The sequence below is a fragment of the Triturus cristatus genome, chromosome 1_2 (genome assembly GCF_964204655.1).
Source record: "Triturus cristatus chromosome 1_2, aTriCri1.1, whole genome shotgun sequence".
Classification (NCBI taxonomy): domain Eukaryota; kingdom Metazoa; phylum Chordata; class Amphibia; order Caudata; family Salamandridae; genus Triturus; species Triturus cristatus.
This window is the reverse complement of record NC_140580.1, coordinates 1,090,818,451-1,090,832,695: the sequence shown is the minus strand read 5'-3', so window position 1 is coordinate 1,090,832,695 and position 14,245 is coordinate 1,090,818,451. Positions and strand designations below refer to the sequence as shown.

The following is a 14,245-nucleotide window of genomic DNA, read 5'->3' as shown; positions in this document are numbered from 1 at the left end:
CATGCAAGGTCAAAACCATATCCATTTGGATTTGGGGAATGAATAAGATTAGAATCATAGACGAAACCAAATACGTGGAACACAGTTGCCCACTTAAACACTGTAAAATCTGGGGCCCATGGGAGGATCATTTTAGACAGATGTATATAAGTAGGCTACAAAGGTGTTAAACTCATCCCAGAACGTCTAATTACTGGTAATAGGTGGGAGTGGGGAGTATAAATGAAATGTGGTATAGACCTTTTTCGACTAATAAATACTCCAGATGAATGTGGATGCATTCATTCACATTTGCCACAGTAACCAGCATCTGAAAGAGTTGTTGTCCTGAATGTTTTTGTCCTAGGCTACTAAGATTGGTGGATGAAGCAGAAAACATTGAATGTGAAGCCAACAGTATAACATTGATGGATGTGAAAAATATCAAGATTGACAAACAACTGTATGTCTGATGAAAAAGGAGGGTGTTGTGAGCAGTACTCGTTATATTTGTATTCTAGAGGCTTAACCTAAAGCAGAGTGGATGTAGCAATGGGCGTGAGTAACTGTATAACGTCTGTTCAGTGCCGAGATACTGTGGCCATTTTGTATTTAATATGGCATTGATCAATATTAAAATAAGTTTATGCATTTTTGTAAGAGTTTGAAGTAGCTATTTAAAACTAGCAAATCTTTCTAAACTAATGGATTTTATAATCCAAAATGAAATCAGGACTTTGGTTGGTTAAGAGAGATAATTACCTAGATCTGATTTGATTAGTAAGGTAATTCCATAATTGAATAGCATACAGATCAATCATTTGGAATACAACCATTGTGTATTAGAACATATGCAGTGCCTCGATCATCTCTAATACAAGGTCAACCCCACAAATAAGGTAAAACATTTATTAACTTCTGCGACTGTAGCCAAGTGTTCAACCATTAAATCACATTGAATGCCAATGGTCTTTTGGGGAAAAGGGTGTCAGGGTTCGGAGACGACATCCCGACAAGCACTCCCAGTGTAAGACATCAAGTCTTAGGTGTGAAGATGTTTTACTCTCTCCCCTATAGATGAAGGTTGGCATGAAGGGATATTGCTGTATATATCAATTGTGTTCTGCTGCGTATGACTTCAGGATTTATTGTCCGTACTGATCTGAACTGTCAGTCACTCACCCAATTCAAGGGCAGTGATGTGCTCAATCTTAGGAAGCAAATCACTTAATCATTAGGTCGAGCCTAGCGCAGCACGCATGCGCTTCTATGAGGAGGCCTCTTGGAATCACTTCAGACTTTCTCCAAACTTGTACATGTGGTTTTTCAACTTCCACACATATATTGGCCTTTGCGTGTGGCTTTCAAAAATAAAAGCACGCAATTGGAAAAAGGCGGGTGCATGTCCCACCTTTTTTCTAAATGTTCACTCTCACTGCATACAGCTGTCGGGAACGAGCAGCGGCGTGCAGGGTGCCAGCTGCATGCCTCGTCCTGGATCATTAAACACAGCGCGATCGCTTTCACTTTTACGGCCAAGCTTATCTTGCCTTGCCTCAAAAGCAGACCCCACCCAACCCCAACACAGCATCGAGCAGAGCTCACCGCGCGCCTTAATTTATTTATTATCAGTGCCCATCTCCTTTAATGAAATGTACGGGGTCGTCACGCTGTCAGTGTTTTCCATTCTGTGACTTTGCTCCATTCCCCCGAGCAGCAGCTACAGCTCGTGTATGACATACAGTACCCCCTGCTCTGACCAAGGAGCGCACTGTACTCCACACCACACACATCTGTCTTGACTCCCACACGCCTGAGTGGACGCTGTGTTCTTCTATTTGGAGATGCTAGAGATGTGCAGACGGTCCGGTGGAACTGTGGCTTGGCGGTGATAAGAACCCTTTTCCCCTTCCATTGACTTGTCTGTCCGGCTCCCGCAGACTTCGTGCTCGAGCCAGGGTCACTTCCGCTGCACCTGCCTCCCCGGGTCAGAAGGCAGTGTTTCTCACCGAGCGCCACTCTTTCCCCTTCCGACTGCTCTAGATTACAGATTATACTGAACTTGTTCCAAGGAAAGGTCAGCACGAGGGGCTGCGAGCCGAAGACGAGCAGCTGGGGACGCTTTCATTCTCTGTTTCTGAATGATTTTGTGTTCTTCCAGAATGAGGTGTTTATTCTTTAACTCCACTCGAGAGGCCAGGTTTTATGTCCTCACCCAGTTTGCAAAACTTGACGTAGGCTATTTGCATATGGGTTATCGAGTTAAATAAAATGCAAGCCTTGCGGCAAACTAGACATTGGCCACCCGCCGGACCTGTGTTTTTCAGAGTCCCCTGGTGACGGGCTACGTTCAATTGGGTTTTTGTTACTCTGCTTATTCGATGCCTTGTTGGCAAGTCACGCAGTTTGATTTCTTTGGAGCTAACGTAGCAAAACGGCTGCCAGCCTTGTCGCTGCTTGGCGTCAGACTGAAGGAAGCAGAGAAGCGAGAGCAGCAGTGATGTATATACAATCCTCACCATTCAAAAAGTCACCTTCTTAATTAAATATTACCCCCGGATTATAGCATAGTGGTGCAAAACCCAACACCCTGCTGGCTGCCTCTAAAATACAATTCAAGCAATGGAGCTGCACATGCAACATTGAAGTAGAAATAACTTCCAGTTTCACATAATGTCTATTTTATGAAAAAGCAACATGCTAACATTGACATAATACGTAAATGTCGGCGACCTTATCCAGTTCTGGGACCAGTCTTGGCTCATTTACTTTACATTTATATGTAAAAAGCTTTACTTGTTTTGGCAGGGGGGCATAGGGAGATAAAGTGATTTGCCCAGAATCACAGGATGTTGAGCCAATGAGGAGGCTCGGACCTGGTCCCCTCCGCTCCAAAGTTGGCTGCTTTGGCCATTATGCCACACCTTCTCCTTTGTCATATCAACTTTAAAAAAATAAAAAATAAACTTGTACGATTATTCAGAAATGTTGAGTGTATGTGGGCATGCCAGTGGGGGATAATGTACTGCATTGCTAAACACTTATAAGGTCCCATTAGGCGAGACCTTTTGGCTATGCCAATGCTTGTTTTTTGTTGTTGACAGCCTGTGCTTGAATTTGCTCCTTGAGACATTTTTCTGACCTTTTAGAAGGATGAATACCAGTCCCCGTTCCGTCATGTATTCACACACCTAATCATCATCAGATCTGGCAGAGGCTGGATGGGAAAACAGCTCACTACGTTATTGAGGGTGGAGGGCATTATCATCAGATGGGTGGCATCAGGAAATGTTGTGCGGCTGCCAGGTAATATGTTGTTGCCACTAGGAGAGACTTGTGTCTGCCATTCCTCCCTCCCATTATTCTAGTTCCTCATTTTTGCACTGCTGGTGCTAGGGATATCATATTTCCTAAGGAAAAAACTAGGAAACTTTTGCTTAACTATTCATGTTAGAGAGATTAGGATTTTAGAGTCGACCAAGCTATGAAAACAAGCTTAAAACTCTCAAACAAGTCTATCATGATAGAGCACCTATTCAGTGCAAGTGCTGCAGGTGAGTCACACAATTGTGAGCATAGTAATTTAGCCTAAAAATTTAAAGCAAGTAAAATAATTTGGCCAAAAAAATGAAAATGAGCATAGTCAAGTAAAGAATCACAGAAGACACAGGAAGAAGCAAGCTCTTGGTAAAGTAGGGACTTACTGAGAGCGATATGGGTCCAGTCTAAAAATAGGTTCTGTGAGGGGTTTAGTTGATGAAGGAAGAATGGCGCTCAAACATAACACACCAAGGGTCAGATAGTGAACTGGTAAGTACGGTGCTGCAAGATCAGGGGAAAACAAACCCTGGCAAGAAAAAGAACCCCTGCGATTTGGGGTGTAGGAGACACCCACTACAAATGGAAACAGGTTCTGCGCACACGTTTAAAAGTAAACACAGTGTGGTGGGACCGAAGGGTAAGGTCGAAAGTACGAAGGAGGTCTACACCAGAAATGTCTTTGTAGATTTAATCGTGCGTATCATCAAATGAAAAGGGAACATGAGAACAACCAGCTGACACGTGTTTCGTCAACGGGAAACAACCCGTAAAAAGAAACAAGGAACGCAAAAAGAATGGCAAAGTGAGAGAGTACAAAAAGGTCCACTTTACGGACCTTTTTGTACTCTCTCACTTTGCCATTCTTTTTGCGTTCCTTGTTTCTTTTTACAGAAGGACATCCACTTCCTGTTCCCCCGCCTTTGACCGTTCTTGTTTGCTTTATCGTTTATTTATTATTTGTATGTTTATTTGTTCTCTTTGTGTCCTTCCCAGCCCTGAAGAGTCACGGGTTGTTTCCCGTTGACGAAACACGTGTCGGCTGGTTGTTCTCATGTTCCCTTTTCATTTGATGATACGCACGATTAAATCTACAAAGACATTTCTGGTGTAGACCTCCTTCGTACTTTCGACCTTGCCCTTCGGTCCCACCACACTGTGTTTACTTTTAAACGTGTGCGCAGAACCTGTTTCCATGGGTCCAGTCTAAGTCTGGGCGGTGAACTCCGCTCGCGGAGTTTGCGGAGCTTGCAGAGTTCCAAAAAACTCTGCTCCGCGTACCAGAGTTTTTTCCCTCGCTCGCATTCATCATTGTCAAGTTGGCGCGCGCAAGCGAGGAAAATCTACCTCCCAGCGAGATTTTTTCCTCGTTCACGATCGTCAACATCAAGTCAATGTGCGCGAGCATGGAAAATCAACCTCCCAGCAAGATTTCTCAACGCGGGCGGTCAGATTTCTCATTGCGAGTGGTTGCGTATGCTCGTGACAGCTCGCATTGAGAAACCGTCTGTTCACGTTGAGAAAAATCTACTTGAGCGGCAGAAAAGAAGCAGTGCCTGCTTGCGCTGTGCACGGTGCGGTTCGCGATGATTGCACAGTGCGGACAAGCGCCTGGCACTGAAAATCACTGTGAGTGGTATTTATCTAAATATGCTCCGCCGCTTGCGGAGATCCGCAAACTCTGCCCAGGCTTAGTCCAGTCTATCTGACTAACAAACCCAGCAGGTATCACAATGACAGGGCCCTTGGTTCCTCCAACCAATTCTATTTTCAGAACCCTAGTATTGGAACCTAGGAAAAATTGTAATCTATTGGTAATACTGGGTTCTTAGTATTCTGTCCCGCACTCTGGAACCCGCTCCCTTTGTAGATGAAGCAGAAAACGAGATTGTTGACTTTTCAAAGAAGTTGTATGTTGTTTTGGCTTGTTGAGTGATGTTCTGATGGGCACTCGGTATCTTCGTTCATACTGGTGCCTATGTTATATAAATAGAGATCATTTCCTCACCCTGTCTGCCAATGAAAAAGTCTTAGCTTCTTGGCACTGAAAATTTGGAACAAACACGTTTGCTAAACACCTTGACTGTTCGTAATAAACTGATGCAGGTGCTGACTCTAACCAGAGGCCACACATAGCGCTGCTGCATCACAAAGGCGCTGCTTCAGTCAACACGAGCCTTTACGCACTCACTTATAGTTCCCTCCGTGCTCACCTTATAGATGTAAGAGTCGTTCAGTGACTGAAGCCGAGCAGCTTCTGCGGCGGCCTTGAAGCAGTATGGGGTGTGTGTACGTGAAACAGAGAGAGAGAGAGGGAAACCCCTGTCTGGTTAGCTGGCTGGCTTGAAGTCAAATAAAACTGTCGCCCTCAAGGGAAGAAGAAAACGAAAGTGAATGTGAGCACAACAACAAAGCACAGAGGCTGTCTTGTGTAGCCGTCTGTCTGGAGGACTAGTGTCTGACTGGAGAAATTCACAACGGTGGGAAAAGTAAACGATTGCGTCTTGCCGGAGGGAAAGAGTGACGTCAGAGTCAGCAATTTGGTAAGTTCCAGAAAACGCCGTTTAGCTTATTCTGCTGCGCGCGTGCGGCTCGAACGCAGATACATTTGGAAAAATGGACGCTGCGGCAGGTGGCTATGTGAATAGACGTATTTTTAGGGCAGGCAGCAGGCTAATGTTTACAAAATGAACCATAAAAAAGAGGGTACATTTCAATGACGCTTTAGCTGATCGCCCCCCTCCCCCCACACCATATAGCGTACGCACCAATTATGTTCCATCTATTGTCAGTACAGAAATTCTTTGCACCGAGTGTTGTGTGTTTACCAGTATCAGAGGTTGAAATGAGATCACAGCCGCGAGGAACAATTTTCTCGAGAGTGACAGGAGAATTACTCGGAGGTAAGAACATGGTCGCTGCAGAGGCTCAGTTTCTGCTGCGAACGCAGGCTGCTAATGGGTGAAAAAGCACGCCATGATTTGCTGAGAGCAGGGCAGCCGGGATGCTGTGGATGGAGGGAAGTCCCTGAACAACGCCTACGCAAACCTACCAAAATATTTCGTATTAACAAATGCAGTAATTTGACCAAGGACCACTTAAAGGGACATGCTCGTATTTATTTTTTAATGAATAGTTGGTGTATTAAATAATTTGCAATTGTCCATTTAAATTTTATTTTTTTATTTTAAATTATATTTCGATGTTATACTTATATTTCAAGAGTTTTTTTTTTTTTATATTACCTTCCAATTTCTACTCTCGCCTTGTTCTTTATTCTCGGATAGTTCCTCGTTCACTTTACATTATATGATTATTTTTTCCTCTGCACTAGTTATATGTTGACATTATTGAAAATTGCTCAACGCAACAAAGATTTGCCACCTGTCTTCTAAAATAGCTTATTATTTTACCGCAACCCCATGATTTATCTCTTGTGTCCCACATGACCCAATTGTACATGTGGAGTAAAATCGTGATAACGCACCAGGGGCCTTATTATAGAAGTGCCCCGGGGGCACAACGAGAGTTTGCGCCTGCTTTGCGTGCCCCGGGGGCACTTTGGTATTACTGAAGGGGCCGCAGACGCTTGCGCGTCCCCTTCTGTAATACTGAAAGCGCTGGCACACATACGGCGGTTACTCAAGACGGCGTTCTGCCATTTGCATGCCCATGCAAATGAGGAAATCCCTTTGGTTCTGCACCCGCATTGTATTACAGATGCGGGTGCAGAGGCAAAGAAGCTCTCAGAAGGCGCACTGACAGAGCGCCACCTATAAGGTAGGCCCCCTGATTGCAACCCTCTGACAGGGGTTAAGGGGCTCCCATGGGCCCTCCAGACATCCCTTGCAGGCGGGTGCAGTCAGTAAATTCTCCCACCTGCAAGGAGATCTCTAATCCCCTTCAAAAGTGCAGGCGGGTTGTCACCTGCACTGTGAAAACACGGAGCAGCTTTAAAGCAGCCGCTCCGCTTTTCACATGAATGCGCTTCCCCAGGGCAGCGCGAGTTTGAAGCTGCCCTGGCGGAGGCACATTCTCCATTGTGCGACCAATTTTCCTTGATTGCGCTGAGCGCACCCTTTGAAAGGTGCACCCAGTGCAATCCAGGAAAACGTGCTGCATCCATAATATGGCCCCAAGTGCCGTATTAAAAAAGTACCCCGGGGGCGCAACAGAAGGGGCAGCAAAAGCTTGTGGGCCCCTCCTGTAATTCCGATAGCGCTGGTGCACATAAAGTGCCATCGCTATCTTCAGAGGGCATTCCCACATTTGTGTGGGGGCGTTCTCCATGCAAATGAGGGAATCCCTTTGCCTCTGCCTAAGTGGCTTATCACAGGCACAGAGGCAAAGAAGCTCGAAGGAGGTGAACTGAGTGTGCGCCATCTCAATGTGCCCGTGGTGGCAGCCCTCGAGAGGAGAATGGGGTCTCATGGACCCCCCTCAGACATCCCCTTACAGGTGGCTGCCACCACTCACTGCACCCACCTGCAATGGGATCTTTAATCTCCTTGAAGTGCAGGTGGTTTGCTGTCTGCACTGTGAAAACATAGAGTGGCTTCAAGGCAGCCGCTATGTTTTTTCACAGAAATGAGCTGCTTACAGAGTAGTGCAAGTTCCCAGCTGCCCTGGGGGCTGCGAATTCACCTAATACGGTGCATTTTCCTTTTTTTAAAGTTGCGCTTGGCGCAATCAAGGGAAATGCGCCATATTTGTAATACGGCCCCAATTTGCACTATTGTGATGTGAGTCTTGGATCTTAGAACACCGCCGTACTCCTTAGCTCTGTTTTTTAATTGTAAATTATATAGTGCTTCTACACCTGAAGAGATGTTGAATCGCTTTTTGGCGAGTAGCTCGCTGCTTTGGAACCCAAAGTGAATTAGAGGTGGATTAGTATAGGGAAATATAAGTTGTCAATTGGAGCAGTGGTCATGCGAGTCTGTTAGTTGGATTGAATAGGATAGAGTCTACCACAATAAGGAGCTCTAGAGGGGGAAAAAATTCAATCAGGTCACCCTCCACTCACAAGTGACAATAAACAAAAAGACCTGATCGAAAAGGGGCAACTTCCAATTTCCTTTGTAGAACTGGTCGTGGGGGGCTTCTACCTCCACCCAACTGCTGGTTACAACCGTTTACCAATCTTATCCAGTCCCAAGTGCCCAAATAATTATACTTTTACAAAAACATGTTTATCAGTCAACTCCATATAAACTTACCCCCTACTGAAAGGCGTATATAACTACAAACAAAAAATTGTGTGAATGTGAGAAGGTCCCTCACGTGCGATTCACCAGAGGAGCTACTAGTAGGTTCTCACCAGTTTGCCCATGTTTCTCATCATCGGCGACCTTCTCACCATTAAGAAAAGAAAAGAAAAGTGTCCAGTCTGAAAGAAAGAGGTGAAGACAACAATGTGTGTGTATAAAAAAGACCCCATAATGTGCGTGAGAATAAAGTATTTCTCAAAATAAAATTGAGTTAGGACTCACATGTACAATGATCCAGTTTTATTCAGAATTGTGAGCCTACTGCATGTTGCAGACCACTTCAAGATGGGCCAACATGTTTCATTGCCTGTCTTCTATTGCGACAATTTCATCAGGGCTTGAGGTCGAAAATCACCTCACTGGACTCCAACTTTCATATGCAGAGTGATAAGATTGGTAAACGGTTGTAACCAGCAGTTGGGTGGAGGTAGTAGCCCCCACAACCAGTTCTACAAAGGAAATTGGAAGTTGCCCCTTTTCGATAGGAAAGAGTCAAGACAATGTTATTTGGGAGATAGTAAGTATTTAATTCTTTCAGGAGCTGAGCATGATGTAAGCGTAGATATTCTCTTCTGCCTGCAGTTTATGGGAAATTGCATGGACGATTTAAGAATGAAGTTGGATTTCCAGGGTAAAACCGCCGGGAACCTGGGAGTAGTTTATAGAGGGTGCAGTAATGGAAGGGTTGTCTTAAATCAACTAACTCTAGCAGCTTGATTATAGCTTGATTGTAGCCCTAATTTGAAGTGTAATCTCCTATTGGCCTTCAATGTAAAAATAAGCACTATGTAACTTCAGATTTGTTGTGGGATATGCTGATCCGTTTACCACCAGTCATTGTTCGGGCTAAGTTAAATTGATCATTGTTATGTTATACCCTCTTCTCACCAACTCTTGAAGCTAAGATAGGGTATTTTGTCAAGGTTAGGTTGAGGGTGCACCTAGTTTGTGTGTCTTGGAGTCCTAGAGCTTTGCCCCAGGCTTCAGTCATTATCGTTTTTGCCAGAGAATTCAGTGGAAGTTTGCTGATCTTAGAGGGTTGGCCGGTATGCTGGGGTGCACCAAGGTATGATCCAGTCAACCTTGTAATGTTCTACAGTTGGAATGTCCCAATTGCCTTTAATGGAATGTCACATCTTGGAGTGCCATTGTTTATGTTAAAACATCATCTGTTTTTTTACTGTCACCCAATAAACATTTTTCTTGTGAGATCTTGGGAATCTGAAGGTTCTTCACAAAAGGGCACCTTTCTTACTTGCAGGACAGAGTAGTTTTCTTTCCAAAACTCCGAGACAGGTCATTTTCCATTCAAACATCTGTCGAGTTGCAATGTTCCATTGCTTTGCGCTGGGTGCCAAGACTTTTGCAAGGTCACAGTACTAAACTAGTACTGTTTTATAGAAGCGTGAGCAAAATGATAGTCAGATCCCATCGTAGAGGATTCAGTGAGATCGAGACCAGAATGTTTTTCCTATCAAGAAATGTGTCACTACGGCTTGGTAGAACATTACCAATGGGTAACAGAGTCTACCATGTTAAGTGTGTAACACTCCAGCATGAAGTGTGCAAGGCTTGGAAATGGCATGCCTCTGCTTTTATGTGTGGTAGCCTGATTCTAAGTTATACAGTTGTGACCTGTTTTTCGGAACAGTAAGACTAACCCTGTTGCTCGTGTCACTGGACTATCATGTTTCATGTTCTGTGCTTCTCTTATACAAACAATTGTAAGTTAATAATTTAGGCCAAGTGGAGCACTGAAGGTGAATAAAGAAAACTCCCAGAATTCACTGGGTTGTTAAATGAGAACCCGGTAGTGGGGCACTGTGTTCCCAGTGACATGGAGTCATTTGGTAACCCTTGATTATCCCTTCCTCTTCCATTTTACTTGATGGAAGAAGGAGGGACACAGAGTTGAACAAGCATTGGCATAGCCAATAGGTGTCGCCTTTGGGACCTTATAAGTTTAGCCATGCAGCAGATTATCCCCTATTAGCATGCCCACACACTCAACATTTTGGCAATATTGCAGGGGAGAAGCAAAAGGGTGAGCGGGGAGATGTAATTAAGGGCGCGGCTTAAATATACGCAGGCTACAAATCTGTACTTAGCATAGTGTGCCGCCCGACTGGTATTTTACTGCTTCTGTCTTTGCATACAGATATATAATACTGATACAACAAGTAACATTACACGTACAACAAGCCAGGGCTATTGGCTTTGCTTATTTACTTTTGTTTATATTTAAAGTAACATGCCTAAGCCTAACTTATCACAGTTTAAGGTTCTCTTCGCAATAGAAACATCGCAACAAATGGAGATAAATGTTTGATAGTCAAGTCCATATTTTAAGTCTTTAGAATATGTCTATCCTGCAACTAGACCGCTTTTTGTCCCATGCAATTCTGACGGACATCTTGCACATTTTGCCACTCTTGTTAAAACATAGAAGTGGCGTCTCAAAGTTCCGAGCTAGGGAGTTTCGATCTTCAGACGCAAGAATCTATTAACGTCAACAAAACCATGAATTAATTTTAGCCAAAAGCGTTACTGTGATCAGTCTTCAACAAACGACACTGGATCCTCCAGTAAGGAAGACGTACAACAAAATAAAACTTATTGTTTCAACTTTCGAATGCATTTAATGGTATCAGATAATATTATGTAACGTCACCTAGCCAGCTTGTCATAAGTTTGTCACATTTCTAGGCGAATCAGCTCCCAGACGCCGGTAGCAACATGAGAGGGTTTAGCCCTCAGATAAGTCCTACCTCTATGTGCGTAAGCACAGATCTTCCCTATCCTCTGGACTACAGTTCCCATGGTGCCATCTGCCTGTGTCTGTGAAAGTGAAATTAAACATTCCTGTTTGTGTTTCCCTGATCAGCGCGGGTCTCCTCCAAACCTCCGGCATCTCCTCATTCTAGGCAGCTGCGGGCAGTGTCTGCGCTTCTGTGGGTTCGTAAATCCCGGTTCCTGGCGGTACTTCGGGATATGAGGCAAGGAGTGGCTCTGGGCTGGGCAGCTTCATTACCACCGGGGTCCTCATGTAACTAATCGCACTGCGCAGACGGTGCGAGACGGGGAGAACGGTGCCCTAGCACCGGTCGACCATGGGAGGCTGTAGGCAGGTCTAGAAGTGTGTGCGCCTCCGTCCGTCCATGAGAGACGCAGTCTGTGAAGCCCAGGGCACAGATGGAGGTGACCGGCGGGGCTAGCTGGGAGATCACTGGAGGGAGAAAGGAGCAGCTGACAGGGGAGGCACTGATGGACCAGTACCTGGCTTCCCATGGGCTCTACCGGAATAAAGTTGCAAAGGATGGTTCCTGCCTCTTTAGAGCTGTGGCCGATCAGGTAAAAAAACAAGACCGCGTGTTGTGTGCGCCCACTGCAAGGAATGTAAGGTATGCACCTGGCACCCGGCCGCGCTGCTGCTCACTCCCGAGACCCCTAGGCAATGGAAGTCAGCGTTTAGAGAGAAGGTGGGACATGCACCCTCCTTTGGCTAATTGCGGGCTTTCAATTTTTAAAAGCCACACGCAAAGGCCAATAGAATGTGTGGCAAAACTAAAGCCACACGCATGACTTTTATGAAAGTCTGGATAGATTCCAAGACGCCCTCTCCGAAGACAGCGCTGCACTAGGCTCAATCTAAAAAGGGAAATTACTGAGGGAACTCACAAAGTGCCCTTTGTTACTTTAATCAACCAGCTGGCTGGCCTTCCTCTTTATCACAGACCTGCTGGTGAAAAAACAGTGAGAGGTGTTACTACCTTATTTGCTCAGTGAGATGTGGAGCAGTGTTTATTGTGCAGAGATAAGATATTAAACAGTGGGTCCACAGCCATCGTGCTGGAATAAAAATGATTAAGGGATGGGTTTTATGAGGGTCTCAGTGTGAGAGGAGGATGGGGAAGGTTATTCCCCAAGGCCAGCCTTCTTGCAGATGCCTATGGCAAGAATATATCGGGCTTCCTAAAAAACAGTGATGAATTTTCGTTTTTTGAAACAAAATCTATCATGTGTCACAAACGCATGGGCTTTCAAGTTGTGAGGGCCATAGGGCAGGAAATTAAATGAAGCTTAACCCTTGCTGCCTACTCTGGAAGGGTGCAGTGGACGGTGTACTTGATACCATAGTGCATTTTTTGACTTACAGATCCTGTTTCCGTAAAAATGGTACGCTGAACAAGAAATGAAGAGTTTGGCTGTGTTATTCAATCAGAATAAATTATGTTACTAGATAAGGATCAACTTCACTTGTAGAATGATTTTAGGATTCAAGCGATAAGCATAGTACCAATTCAACTGTTTTTATGGGGCATAATATTAGGCAACGGTTTAGTGTTTGTTACAGCCTCTGATACACCCTGAGAGTAGAAGACCTATGATCATCACTGTTGACCTCCTCTTTGGAAGGTTGCATATTTCTGTGCCAACTGTAATAATGAATGAAAGGAACAAATGAATGTCCGATTTATAAAGTGCTCTACTGCCCAAGGGGCCTCTCGGCGCTGGCAGAATCAAGTCTGGGTAGAGAAGAACAGCAGCTGGGATGCAATTAAGACAAAAAAACAAGATTTTCAACTTTTCATGAAAGAGATTTTAGCTGGAAATAGATTTCAAGTCTTGAGGAAGAAAATTCCTTGCCAACTTGATCCTAGGAATGGCCAAAAAGAAATGGGAAGATGGCCTAAGAAGATGATCAGAGACATAGCAGTGACATTTCCCTTTGGAGTAAGAAGGTCCAAGATCATGAAGGGCTCTGTGAGTAAGACACATAGGGCCCGATTCACAGAACAAACTTAAGACTAAATCCTAAACTTAGTACCATTCTGGTATTCACAGAATGCACCTAGTACTTCTGGTATTCACAGAATGAACTTACTACTTTTGCTATTCACAGAATGAACTTAGTACTTTTGCTATTCACAGAATGGATTTACGACTCCTAAACTTACGTCCGCACTCGGGCCGGAAATTCCGGCCCGGAGGCGGAGCTTCCGGCCCGGAGGCGGAGCTTCTGGGCCGGAGGCGGAGCTTCTGGGCCGGAGGCGGGGCTTCCGGGCCGGAGGCGGAGCTTCCGGGCCGGAGGCGGAGCTTCCGGCCCAGAGGTGGAGATTTCAGCCATAGCTAAATCGGCCGGAATCCCCACCTCCGGGCCGGAAGCTCCGCCTCCGGCCCGGAAGCCCTGCCTCCGGGCCGGAAGCTCCGCCTCCGGCCCGGAAGCTCCGCCTCCGGGCCGGAATTTCCGGCCCGAGTGCGGACGTAAGTTTAGGAGTCGTAAATCCATTCTGTGAATAGCAAAAGTACTAAGTTCATTCTGTGAATAGCAAAAGTAGTAAGTTCATTCTGTGAATACCAGAAGTACTAGGTGCATTCTGTGAATACCAGAATGGTACTAAGTTTAGGATTTAGTCTTAAGTTTGTTCTGTGAATCGGGCCTATGGATTTGGTAAGAGTCATTTTCTTGACTGGAAGCCAGTGAAGGGTATGCAGAGACGTTTTTACAGATGCACGTTTGGGAATGTCTAACAAAAGTTGTGCAGCTGCTTTCTGAATGGTTTGTAAATGCTTAAGAATGCAGAACGGCTACCTAAGAGAGAGGCATTCCATAATCGATTTTTGACATTATCAGGGCCTGTACAAAGGTCTTTGTAGCAGAAAAGGAGAGAGGCAGA

At 45.0% G+C, this 14,245-nt stretch overlaps 1 protein-coding gene across 1 annotated transcript in view; it reads left to right on the top strand.

The window, feature by feature from the left end:
- The first annotated feature begins 5,677 nt into the window (after positions 1–5,677).
- Positions 5,678–14,245, top strand: part of TRAF1 (TNF receptor associated factor 1) — a 152,881-nt gene continuing 144,313 nt past the window's right edge. Inside the window, exon 1 of the mRNA XM_085613576.1 lies at positions 5,678–5,840. The gene's annotated coding sequence lies outside the window, so the exon portion shown is untranslated. The remainder of the gene's footprint in view (positions 5,841–14,245) is intronic.